The sequence below is a fragment of the Cornus florida genome, unplaced genomic scaffold, assembly GCF_030987335.1.
Source record: "Cornus florida cultivar Cherokee Brave unplaced genomic scaffold, ASM3098733v1 CherokeeBrave_3.0.0_Hap2_Chr03, whole genome shotgun sequence".
In the NCBI taxonomy this organism is placed as follows: domain Eukaryota; kingdom Viridiplantae; phylum Streptophyta; class Magnoliopsida; order Cornales; family Cornaceae; genus Cornus; species Cornus florida.
The window spans coordinates 47,991,625-48,005,648 of record NW_026775573.1 but is presented as its reverse complement, the minus strand read 5'-3'; positions in this window follow the sequence as shown (position 1 = coordinate 48,005,648).

Below are 14,024 nucleotides of genomic sequence, written 5' to 3'. Positions count from 1 at the left end.
AACATATGGCCTGAATTGAGCTTTCATACTGATGAAATATGTTGCTAAACAATGTAGACCGCCAAGGACTGAAGCAATGCTACAATGCCCAATCAGTTTTTTTGTGCGACGTGCGACTCTAGTAGATAGTTTCCAACAAGGTAGCTTGTACTGGCCAATAAACCATGTTTATAGCTTGTTATTTATATTATATATCTCTTTTCTTTGTTTGTCCTCCCAGTGGTTTTGTTTATATATTTTGATTTGTGTTTTTCAATCTTTGTTCAGTTTTGGTTTGAGAGTAACTGTCTTGCCCTCTTGTTTTCTTGTGCCTTCTAAGGTTCTTGGCCATTTTTGTTTCTGTTAGGCAACTGAGGAATGTCCTTTGTATACATGCATAGTTATCTTTGTAATTGTTATATATTTATTCATAAATAATAATAACAATAGTGTTATTTTTATTTCTTTGTAATAATTACTTTTAGATGCCTGTTCTGTTGTTTATAAACTATGTAATGAATGAAAGCCATTCTACTTCAGCAAGATACAAAACATACACCAACCATTCCATTTCTTGCTTAAGAGAGTTTGTAGAAGGAAAGCGCGAACGTATAAAGCACATTTGAGGGCCACATTACTCATAAAAGCCATAGTTGATATATAGACAGTGTCGACTCTGTTTGAAGATTCCGATGAAGTTGCAAGTCTAGATGGCCAATTTATTTAGGCCAAATGCACATAAAAATACATTTAAATGCTTACACGGAGAAGAAAATCGTAGAGTATCGGAAACGCTTTAGCTATATCCTTCACTTGTAGACCTTCAACTAAGCCTATTTACACATTATCGAAGCCATAAAATGGAGGATACCTATCCTACTGCTCGATCAGTCACATTCGCTTCAACCGACTTTCTGTGATGCATTTGAGTTTGGACAGCCTTCTCTAGCTGCATTGGCTCCTTTGTTGGCCACTGCTAAAGCTTTGTTTACAATCTCATCAACCCTTTCCACATCGTAAGCTTTCTGAGGCAGCTCGCTGTACTTCCTGATAGTAAGGCAATAAGCAATAAGAGACTCTCACAAGTCACAAGTAACTTATATGAACATCCCTGCTCCTTCCTGCAACATGGGAAGAAAGAAATTGGCCGACTTGTCTCATCTCGCCCGACTTGTCTCCAGTACACAAAATCTTGTCAGCAGCCTTGGCCAATTTCTGTGTCTGCTCATGCTCAATAGTTTTTGTAATCTCCCTTTCAGCTGCTTCCACCCTGTTTCTTGCTGTAAATTTGCAGGAACTTCATACTAATATGCTGAACAAAACAAGCTACAAATTTCTATCAAGCGCCGCATCAAAGATGATGATCAACTAGTTTTAAATCGTTCAATGTAGCTAAAAGATCATGGATATTTTTTGGGATAGTCAGAAATGGCCAAAGATATATATATGTCGGAAGCTCACTCTAGTAACTTAGGAGTGGAAGAAACCAAGTAGCAAATACTAGCGGCAGCCACTGACTCCCTAAAATCAGAAGACAGCGAGTTTGTCGATTGATGCACCTTTATATATATGTTATTCATACGGTGTGTTCCGGCAGAAATTAACAAAGACCTGCAAATGGTCAGTACGTCCAGCAAAAAAATTGGATACATAATCCTAACCAGTGCCATTGTCTGCTTTTGTTGGCGCATAATGCTAGTAGGCAGAGTGTGTGGACCTAGTTTCATCACTTCAATGTTATCATCTCCTTTCTTTATCTACATTCATGAAAGTAGCACAAGCAAAAGAGACACAAATATATATATATATATATATAGAAAATGAAGATTAATATATTTTAATCCAAAAATATGTGTAAAAGAGTGTAAAATAAAAAAAAAGAAGAAGAAAGAAATACGAGGATAATTTCTGGTATTTAGTTGGAATTTGTAATGAAATGTGGAATCTTGTATATTACTAGCAATGATTCTTTTGTACCTGTCCCATGAAAAGATGACGTGAACTTACGGTAAAGAGAGTGACAATGAACAGCGAAAGAGGAGAATAAGATGGAGTTTTATGGCCTTGAAAAAACTCGGATCAGAAAAGATTTACCTTGTATGGTTGTATGCCATAGAGGTTCGTTCAATACAAACACAAAAAAGGCCTCTACATGTGAGGCATTGACAAAACCGAAAACGGCCACAAAAATACGCTGACTTTATGCATCACAAACATAAAGCATATGCTTTATTATAGCTTAAGCGAATTTAGTAGTAATTAAACAAATTAGGCACAAACCTCCAAATAGTTTTGACACCCTCCTACTTCATAAACTCTAAAATTGGGCTTAGATATTATTTTAACATGGATAGATTAATAAACATTAAAACATGATAAGTATATCTTTAATTTAATTTCTTTCTTTATTTAATTTTATTTTTTTTGGTTTAGGTATGTGAATATATCTTTAATTTTTTTGCATTCTAGTTAAAAAGGTATTGGAGGCCTATTTACTACATATAGTATAATTTTTGTTGGCATTATTATTTTTTAATAGATTCCAATTTTCAAGAAAAATGACCATTGTGTTGAAATTAAATGATATAATTCCAATATAATTTTACTTAGGGAGTATAATATGTGATAAGAATATTATTATTTGTGAGAACAGAGAATTATTCCAACAATTTCACCTTATTCCTAGGCCGAACTCGCTTGTCCAACCAAGAGCAATGAAAAAAAAAAAAACAGAGCTCGTACAAAAAAAGAAATGCTAATAAAAACAATGATTTATATCGAATTCATTCTAACCCTTGTGATAGGAGGTCAACAAATGAGAGATATATATAACATGTAAACTAAATCAGGAAGAGGAGTGGATTATGTTATAGACATTTATAACATGTAAACAATGATTTATATTGTATATTCATTCTAGTCCTCGTGATTGTTCTGATTTTGATCTGTTAATCAACATATGGAGCTAGAAACATTATATAAATGTTGTCTATTTAAAATTTCAGTTCTTAGAAATAACAAATCCAGCTCTATCACACTGACTTGCTAACTTCTAACTCATTGGTTTGAAAATTTTATTTGAAGGTTCTTTTATTTTATTAATTAATTAATTAATTTTTTTAAAGGATTTCAATTATGATATGCTATTAATTCCAAAAACTTCAGCTTACACTCTTCGTCCACAGCCATATTCAAATTCGCCTAACAAAAAAATATGCCACAGAAGCCGTGAACTTTCGGTGTGTGTGTGAGAGAGAGTTTAATTTTACTTATAATCCTCTTTAAATTAATGGAAGAGCCATTGCAATCAATATGAGAGGACCTTTTTTTCTTTTTTCAGTGTGAGTTTCCTAAAAGGTTGTGTTGGACTTTGTTGGCCTTCTTAAATTGAAGTTTGATAGTATAAATTTCTTTGCGAAGAATTGGTGGAAAAAGAACCGAATTTGTTAGTAGAACTTTGTTTCATCCATATGGAAATTGTGGTTTTATAGAAATCAGATTTGACGTGACGAACAGTCTTAATCAATGAATTAATATTGTTAATTCTATTATAAGGCTGATACAATGAATAATATCGTGCAGGACATTGTGGATCAACTGGGAGATAGATTTTCATATAGCACGTTCAGGTTGCAAACTATCTGGCTGTTGGATCTGTTGTTGATTTGGTTTGCTTTGTAATAAGACTTTGCTTCCTAGGAGGAAAACAGTTGCTGCCTACTCATTTATACATAAATAAGTTCGGTTATACTCAATATTCTATGTGAAATAATTCTTGTACCATAATTAATTTTTGTTCGGTTGTTAAAAGAACTGTCTCGTTGGTAATGGTGTTCCTGAAGCATTGCTAGTGTAGTTATGTTATAGTACTAATTGTGTGCGTAGATGTATGTTGAATGTGATTGATGGCCTGAAAAATATTCTGAAAACATCATATAAATTTGTTTTTCACAAGTAAATTAAATTTACTAAAATGTAAATATCAGTATAAATAACTTGACGAAGACTTATTAAGGTCTCCTCTTTGGACATCCAAGTTTAAAGGTTCTAGTATTCATTGAGACAAGAATAAATGTGTGACGATGGTGGAGGATTCAAGTTTCTATATTCACTTAAAATTGTTGTAATTCACCAAAACATGTGGTTTAGTGTCATCTTCTGTCTTTTCAAAATTAAATGTATAAAACTAAAGTCACGCATTATGGATGTTATATCGTAGCATAAAAAATAGTTGGGTTGACCAGAATTTAGAAAAATAAAAGTTGACAACGTGTCTTCTTTCTATTAAGTTTCACTTTTCCACATGTAGGATTATTCCATTCAAATAATGCAATTATTGAAGAATAATTGATAGAGAGAAATTTAATTTTGTTTTTCCACAAGCAAGATATATTTGGAGCTTCACCAAGACTTGGTAAGGTCTCCTCCTACTTCAAAATTGGGACAATAGCGAGTGCATGTGTGCGTTCGATTAATTTTTTAATGTGTATACATTGGGTCTTACCTCTATTATAGTTAATTAGATCAAAGGGTTTCTGAATATACATGGTTCAACTTTGTTAGTGTCTTACTTTCTTTTTGTTTTTATTTGCTTCACATTATTTCTTTCCCTTTGTGTGTCTCGGATACTTAATTATTTACTTGTATTATTTACGTGCTCTGCTGTTTTATAAAACTAAAAATTAAACATTGAATTGAATTATCAATTCACTACACCTTAATAACTTAATTATATATATAACATATTTAGTTTTAAATGACTTCTCCCTTCTTTTTTTTTTAAAAAAAAAAAGGAGAAAAAAAAGAAAAAGATAAGGAACCTTTGATTGTTTTTTGAATATTGAGTTATCAGTCTTTGATTGTTTTTTGTTTTTGTTTGTTATTTCTTCTGATTTTTGTTTTCCATTGCTTTCACAACTATATTTGTTTTACTCCCAACTTGAGAAAATGATTCCACCTCTTTCTTATGCTAATTTTAAGTCTCTTAGAGTGCTGCATATTTCCAACAGCCATATCAATCTCATGCATTTTAGATTTGGCAGAATATTTGGATAATTTTATGGTCCCATTCCCCAAAAATTTGGTTCGATCCTTGTTCACACTATAGTTCATTAATATAGTTTTTTAATCTTATTTTATCGATAAACAAGTGTCATACTGCATCTAACCATGCTCATTGTTTGCACGTATATGTGAAGTAAATAATCAGATGTAATACAACGTGTTATGTTAATTATTATTATTTTTAATCTTATTTTATAGGGTAAACTATATTTAACTCCCTTGACTTGTAGGGTTTGCAATAAATCTTTTTACTAACTTCCTCTTGTTAAAATAAAACCCCTCAACGAGGTGGGTTATTTTTTGACTTTTTGCCTAAAACACCCCCACCAGGTCAAGCTGGGGTTTTAGCTAATGATTCTTTATTTTTTCTTTCTTGAATAAGAACATTTTTTTCCCCCAAATGTGTGAATTTAGTTTTTTTTTTTTTCTTTTTTTTTTTTTCCTTCCTAAAAATAATATTTGAACTCATGTATTGTTGTTATATGCATTACTATACTTTTAATTAAAGAAAGATTTTAAATTTATTTATTTATTTATTTAACCCCCTTGACTTGTAAGGTTTGCAAGAAATCTTTTTACTAACTTCCTCTTGTTAAAATAATACCCCTCAGCTAACAAGGTGGGTTATTTTTTGACTTTTTGCCTAAAACACCCCCACCAAGTCAAGCTGGGGTTTTAGCTAATGATTCTTTATTTTTTCTTTCTTGAATAAGAATATTTTTTTCACCCAAATGTGTGAATTTAGTTTTTTTCTTTTTTCTTTTTTTTTTTTTTTCCTTCTTGAAAAATAATATTTGAACTCATATATTTTTGTTATATGCATTACTATACTTTTAATTAAAGAAAGATTTTAATTTTTTTTTTTTTTTAAATTCATTGTAATGATTGCAATTACATATAAGTTTAAATCTTATATATTATATATACTATTATTGTATTATATTTTTTATTTTATACAATACGTGTATATATATATACACATTTATGAGATGGACATTTGATAAAATAATTAGATGGATAAAATTAAATTTTAATTATAAAAAATAATTTAAAGACATAAAATAATAGATTTTTCTCTCATTTTGTTTGATTAAATAAAAAAAATAATTATTCCAATATGAAGGAAGTCTGTGTAATTTACTTTCCTTTTTAATATTACTGTTGGTGTTATTTTAACTTAGCATTTATTCTTTATAATTTTATCATAATAGATGGAAAACAAGAAAAATGAAATCTCATATCTTATGGTCGTGGACTTCCCCCGTGATACTAATGGTGGGTTGCTTTCCAAGTCAACAAGTCTTTAACGTCATCTGCTTTTTAAAATTGATGTGTCCATGAAGTGTAATCATTGGCATTATGCAATAACTTCTCACAATGGATTATTGGCGTGGCCAATTACATGGTCACATATAAAGCTCGATTGCATTTTTTATTTACTTATCATCGTATGGTTCCTCGAATAATCATGAGACTATATAATGATTTCTCATTTAAGTGGATCAAAAGTATTAAATGAATCTTTTTCTCAATGGAATGCTCCCATATGGTAATAAGTGGTCCAAAAGTATTCGATAAAAGTTTCTATCTTAACACCACCAAAATATAGACTACGGTGCTATGACTTTCAGCGCCATGTAAAATATTGTAGTGTATGCGTTTTGTAACTTGCATAATTAATTAAATTTTCATAAGAAACTTTGATCAATTATCCAATACCTACCCAATCTTGAAATCAAAATATAACTTATTTATTTATTTATTTTCTGCTTTCAACTCCAAGTGATTGGTTCGATTGGTAAGTTTTTGCCCTAAAGTTTCATGAAATATCAGGTTGGCCACGTCCGCATGTAAAAGTCCGAACTTTACTTGACTTGTAACTTCTTTTTAGAATTATGAAATTTAGCTTTAAATTTGTTTATCGTGATTTTTATAACGGACATGTTAGTATATAGAGCCAGAAATATTCGTATGGAAGAGCCAAATTAACTGCTATTATTATTTTAAAATTTTTCTTTTCCGCAGGCAATATAATTTCTTTAAACTATGGCAATCAATTAAACAACTTAAGGGGGGTTGTTAAGGTCAACTCCTCCCATTAAGTGTAAATTAGTTTTGGGAACCAAAATTAGAAGCCCCTTAATTATTTTTATTTTTCCTAGCAAATTAGGAAGGGAGAAGATTTTAGGCTATTGAGGAATGCCCTAGCAGCCCCTTAATTAGCGAATTAAGAACACCTATTTATTTTTTGTGAAATTGTTGATTGTTAGACATAGTTTGCAGGATGATTAAAGTTTTGTGGGTGGTTTAGGCATCTTCATTTCCAAATGGGCCCAAATTATACTTTTCTAGTCAATGAGAGAGAGAGAGAGAGAGAGAGAGAGTTATCCTAAGTGGTCCTATTTTGGTTATGTTTTTATTTATTATTTCTTATTAATTACAATTTTTATTTTCCTTTATGTGCCTGGGACTCCTAGTTATATATATATATATATATATATATATATATTTGAGTACCAAATAATTTTACAACTTCAACTCCTTAAAGTTTTCAAAATTACTAATTAAGTAGTGAAGTTAGTAATGTGTAATTTATAGTTTACAAAAAACTCCTCTGAAATAATAATAATAAATAAAGCAAAGAAAGATAATAAGAAAAATGTTATAAAAATAGATTTTTGACTTAAATGATTATAATAAAAAAGTTGAATACAGTTAATTGTGATTGCATCCATATATAATTAAGTACCTTGATCCATCTTCTGAATTATATTTGATAGTTTCTTTGTATCTTCCTACTTTTAAATTTTTATTTATTTTTTATTTTTTATTCTAATGTTGGTGTTGTGAGGCAAGTCTTCATTCAATGTCTTTTGATCATTCTCAGCCTCAAATACAGAAAATGACACTACCCAGGCAAATGGAAAGCATTAATAAAACACACACTTCCATGTGGTAAAAAGTTGATACTTCCATCTTCATTTCTTGTTTTCAAATATAATTCTGATAAACTTCTCATATGGTGCTACTTAGTTGAGTCTAATAATATCAAGCAACTTTAATATATTTCTCTTTGTTCTTTTTCTAATTTTCATAGTTAATGAAATCAAAATCAAAGAAAGCATAGTGGCTATATGCTAACTAATTTTTGTTTTTACCGACAAGTTTATTGACTACATTATCTAATTGGTTTAATTTCAATGGTAATTGCTTGCTAAAATTTTTGGAATTTATGATGTGCATCAACATGTGTCATTGTCACGTTGGAATTGTGCAATAAGCCTTTTCACTGGAAGACTCCAAGTCAAGTCAATGAAGTTATTGGACATAGTCATATGGGGAAAAATTAATTATTAGACAATTTTGGTTCATTTGATACTTTGTTGACTAATTTAATATAAGTTAGAGAAGTGATAGATCTTCTAACCTTAATTGTTAACTCTTCTTCCGAATATAACGTGGTTGGGAATGAGTCGAAGAGAAAGAGATGTTTACGGGAATTTTTTTAAGAGTTCCAACGGAATCCAATTACGTTATATTCGGAGGAAAAGTCGATAATTAAGGTCGGAAGACTTATCATTTTTCTAAAAGTTAATATTGAGATTTTTTAAAAATATATTAATATATTTTTGTGGAACTATTTTATCAATTCGATAGTATGAATTTAACTGGTCCACCAAGTATTAAAGATCTAAAATTATCTAATAATTTCTCCCATGTAAATGGGGTCGAAAGTATTAAATTAATATTTTTTCAAGTAAAAGATTCCAAGTCAAGTCCATGTGGATGGGTCGAAAGTTTCTTTCTCGACTCCAACGTATACGCTAAAGTGGTCAGACTTCCAGCCTTATGTAGAATATTGTGGTGTATGTATGACTTCGATCCACATGTAGAATATTGTGGTGTATGTAATTTTGTACAATATATATATATATATATGTGTGTGTGTGTGTGTGTGTGTGTGTGTGTGTGAAAAATCAATTGTGCTTGTTATGAAGCACATAGATTCTTATAAGGAGAGTGTCATGCACGTTCATGGCAAATACTTTCGAAGACTTGAAAACATTTTTATAAGATATTTTCCTTGCATATCTAATACCGAACAAGTCTTGAAATCAAAATGAAACTTATTTTATTTTATTTTTTGTTTTCAATTCTAAGGGATTGGTTCGAGTGGTTAGTTAGTTGGACCTGAAGTTTCATGAATTATCAGGTCAGGCACGCTTGCAAGTGAAAGTCCAAGATTTACTCACTTACAGATTATGCAATTTAGCTTTAAATTTGTTTGTCATGATTTTCATAATGATATGTTAGTAGGCAGAGCTGAACTAACAACTACAATTATTTTTAATTTTTTCTTTCCACAAGCATGATAACTCTTTAAAATATGGCAATCAAATAATAACTTAAGGGGCTTATTAAGGTCGTCTCCCTCCCGCGAAGAGTAAAATACTTCAAAAAATTAGTTTTGGAGAACCAAAATTAGAAGTTCCTTAATTTTTTTTTTTTCTTCTTAGCACCAAAATTAGTTTTGGAGGAGGGGAAATTGTTTTCATTTTTTTTATTTTTTTGCTAATGTTGATGTTGTAAGTCAAGTTTTCAAAGTCTTGTGATCATTCTCAGCGTCAAAAACAGACAAGGACACTACTCATGCAAGTGGAAGCTCTAGACAATAAAAAATTCATGTTTAATTTTTGTTATTCAAGACTCGGTTCGGCAATTTGTAATATATTAATACACTTTTATGGGGTCATTTTCTTAATCTAATGGTCTGAATTTAACTAGTCCACCGAGTATTAATGGTTCAGAACCATTTAATAATTTCTCTCATATGGATGGTTTGAAAGTATTAAATTATTCTTTTTCCAAATTGAAGATTTCAAGTCAAGTCATAACTTAACTGGTCCAAAAGTATTAAATAAGAGTTTCTTTATCCCCACCAATGCATTAGCTAAGGTGGTGTAACTTCCAACCTCACGTAGAATATTGTGGTATGTGTATGAGTTCGAGCCTCATGCAAAATATTGTGGCCTATGTGATTTTGTACTTATATGTTTTCTGCCAAAACAAAAACAAAGAATAATTTTTTTATTTTTTTTTAGTAAAAAATTAATTGTGCTTGTTATGAAGATAATAGATTCTTATAAGGGGAGTGTCCATGCAAACAAAACTCCCCCACCCCCCCTCCCTCGGGGCCTCTCAAAATACGAAGAAGGGGGATTGTAACACAAGCACACTCGATTGGGGAGCTAATTGTTGTACCACCTATGCCATTGGATAATGCCCTAAAATCTCCTTAATTAATTAATTAATTAAGAACACCTATTTATTTTGGTGAAATTGGTGATTGGTAGACGTAGTTTTCTGGTTAATTAAAGCTTGATGGGTGGTTTAAGTGATCTTCATTTTCAAATGGCCCAATTCTACTTTTCTAGTCAATGATATATATATAGTTTTTTTTATTTGTTATTTCTTGTTAAATTCTTGAGATTTTTATTTCTCTTTATGTGTCTGAACTACCAGTTATATATATATATATATATATATATATATATATATACACTTTGAGTTCCAAATAATTTTACAGCTTCAACTCCTTAAAGTTTTCAAAATTGCTAATTAAGTACTGAAGTTGGTAATGTGTAATTTACGGTTTACAAAACAACTCGTCTGAAATAATAATAATAAATAAAGCAAAAAAAGATAATAAGAAAAAGGTTATACAAACAGATTTTTGACTTAAATGATTATAATAAAAAAAAAGGTTATATATAGTTAATTGTAATTGCATCCATATATAATTAAGTACTTAAAGTTGAAGAGATTATGTCTTTGTATCTTATTATCTTTTTTATTGTTATTTAATGTTTTTTTTTTACGCTAATGTTGACGTTGTAAGTCAAGTTTTCTAAGACTTGTGATATATATATATATATATATACTTTGAGTTCCAAATAATTTTACAGCTTCAACTCCTTAAAGTTTTCAAAATTGCTAATTAAGTACTGAAGTTGGTAATGTGTAATTTACGGTTTACAAAACAACTCGTCTGAAATAATAATAATAAATAAAGCAAAAAAAGATAATAAGAAAAAGGTTATACAAACAGATTTTTGACTTAAATGATTATAATAAAAAAAAGGTTATATATAGTTAATTGTAATTGCATCCATATATAATTAAGTACTTAAAGTTGAAGAGATTATGTCTTTGTATCTTATTATCTTTTTTTTATTGTTATTTAATGTTTTTTTTTTACGCTAATGTTGACGTTGTAAGTCAAGTTTTCTAAGACTTGTGATCATTCTCAGCCTCATACTCAGACAAGGTGAAACCTTTAGAAAATAAAAAATTCATTTTTAATTTTTGTCATTCAAGACTTTTTTGCGATTGGTGTTGAAAATGAAATGAGTGAACAGTATCCCAAGTCAGAGTGGATAGATACATTATCGTGGCAGGGAAGTTTGTGGTGGGCAGTTGATCTTCATTTCTACATGGGCCCCACCCATTGGTAAAAGATCCAAAAATGAAGATATATATAATATCTGAGTTTTCTTTTACATATATCATCATCTAATTTGATATCATAAATTTGTAATCATATAGAATTGATGATGATGATGATGAGTAATCGCATAGCGCTTGTCTTGCTTTGGCTGCTATCATTCTTGACTGCCTTATTATTACTATGTGATGGTACTTCACATGTTGTAATTTGCAGTGAAAAAGAGAAAACAGCTCTTCTCAGTTTCAAACAAGGTATCAGCCGGGATCCTTCCAATAAGTTATTCTTATGGTCTGGATTCCAACAAGATTGTTGTACTTGGACTGGAGTCCGCTGCAACAATGTTACGGGTCGAGTCATCCAGCTTCACCTCTCCAATCCATACAATCACTTTCACGATGATTATGAATCTTATGAGACGCACATGTTGGTGTTGGGAAACGTGCAAACTTTAAAATTTTTTGAGAATTTGTAATCATGGATCTTGATTAATCACATAGAGATAAGTTTTATGCAAAAATAAATAAAAGATGATGCATAATTCAATAAACAAATTGAATACTTACATCAAAGGTCTGAGTAAACTTTTTGAACTTTCCTCTAAAGTAAATGTTCTCACTTATTGTAGATCCCTTTAGCAAGATCATTTCTCCTTCTTTTTGATTATTATCTTCCCTTTAGGAATCACCAATATGCCTTGATGAATGACCTTGGAATCTAGACTGGTGGTAGCCTCCTTTAGAAGAGAAAACAAAACCCTAAAATCTAGAGAGAGAAAGTGTATTCCTTTTTCTTATTCTCAAAGTCACCCCTAAAATATACATGAACTCATGTATATATAGACAAAATAAAAATACGAATAAGGAAATAATAAATCATTCTTCATCTCTAATTCAACTTTCTCAATTCTAACATGACTCCAATATCAATTTGGGCTATTGGTGAGAATCCTTTTGGGCTTACTATTTTCTTAGCTCCTATAAATTAATAATTGGTCCGGTCCATTAAACCATGGATCCAATTCAATTAATTCATAAATTAATTTCTACTCCACTAAAAGAAATTAATTGCACTCCAATTAAATAGTAAATAACCTCTAAGTTAATGTTACACTTTGACCCCTCTGTGCTTAATTATTTATCGGATAATTAAAGCCATGAATCCGACAACATAATTAATATAATTATTTTGTTACCTTTGATTATTTCCGGCTCGATCACAATAAAATATTTATTTAACAAAAAATAATAATAATTTATTAAATAAATATATATAGAAAACATTTGTCTAAAACATACGAAGGCCTTCAAATTTAATTTGTGATCAATCATAATCAAAATAAAATAAATACAAATAGCACTGATGCAAATATTGAGAATATAGACTTCTAATTATTAATTACATAACTACCCAAAGTGTCGATTTAAAGATCCCGAGGTATCCGTCGAATAAATCAAAGTAATTATTAATTAATAAAAGAGTCTATACTTCTCTCATGCTTGAGAGTCAAAAGCCATGACTGTGATAGAGAGCAATTGCATATGACAGCTCTCGCAATATATCTCAATTTATCATGGACTCGGTTTAAGTCTTAACTAATTAAATGTCCATCCATAATTACCGACTTTAAACCATTTATGATTACTAATTTATAACATAGTATTAATTGCCATTACATACATATAAATATATTTTGTAATCAAGTGGACACAATCAATTCCATAATGAATCGAAAAATAATACATTCCATTCACCAATTATATAATGCTTTAATAATAATATCCAGATAAGAAATCATGACTTTTACAATCCAAAATTAGAATTTGCTATGCTAGGGCACACATATCCTAACAGCTCCCACTTGCACTTATAGCCAATTCGAATCACATCTAATTCCCATGTTCTCCATATGACGATCAAACATCTTGATCGGTAAAGCCTTTGTGAATGGATCAGCAAGGTTATGTTCCGATGCAATCTTGGCCACAAGTATATCTCCTCGCTTTACTATATCACGAACTACATGATGTTTCCTCTGAATGTGTCTTGTTCCTTTATGAAATTTTGGGTCCTTGGTTTGGGCTAGAGCTGCACTATTGTCGCAATGAAGCGTCATAGGTCGATCTATGTGCTCCACAACCTCCAGTTCAATTAGAAAGTTTCTCAACCAAACAGCTTCTTTTGCTACCTCAGAGGCTGCAATGTATTCTGCTTCCATAGTTGAGTCAGCAGTACAACCCTGCTTGACACTCTTCCAACTAACTGCCCCTCCATTGAACTTGAACACATATCTAAATGTAGATCTCCTGGCATCTGGATCTGATTGAAAATCAGAATCTGTATATCCGACTGGAACCAGATCATCACCTCCATAAATGAGCATTAGATTCTTAGTTCTTCTAAGGTATTTTAAGATATTCTTCACAGCTGACCAATGATCAAGTCCAGGATTGGACTGATATCTACTGACAATCGC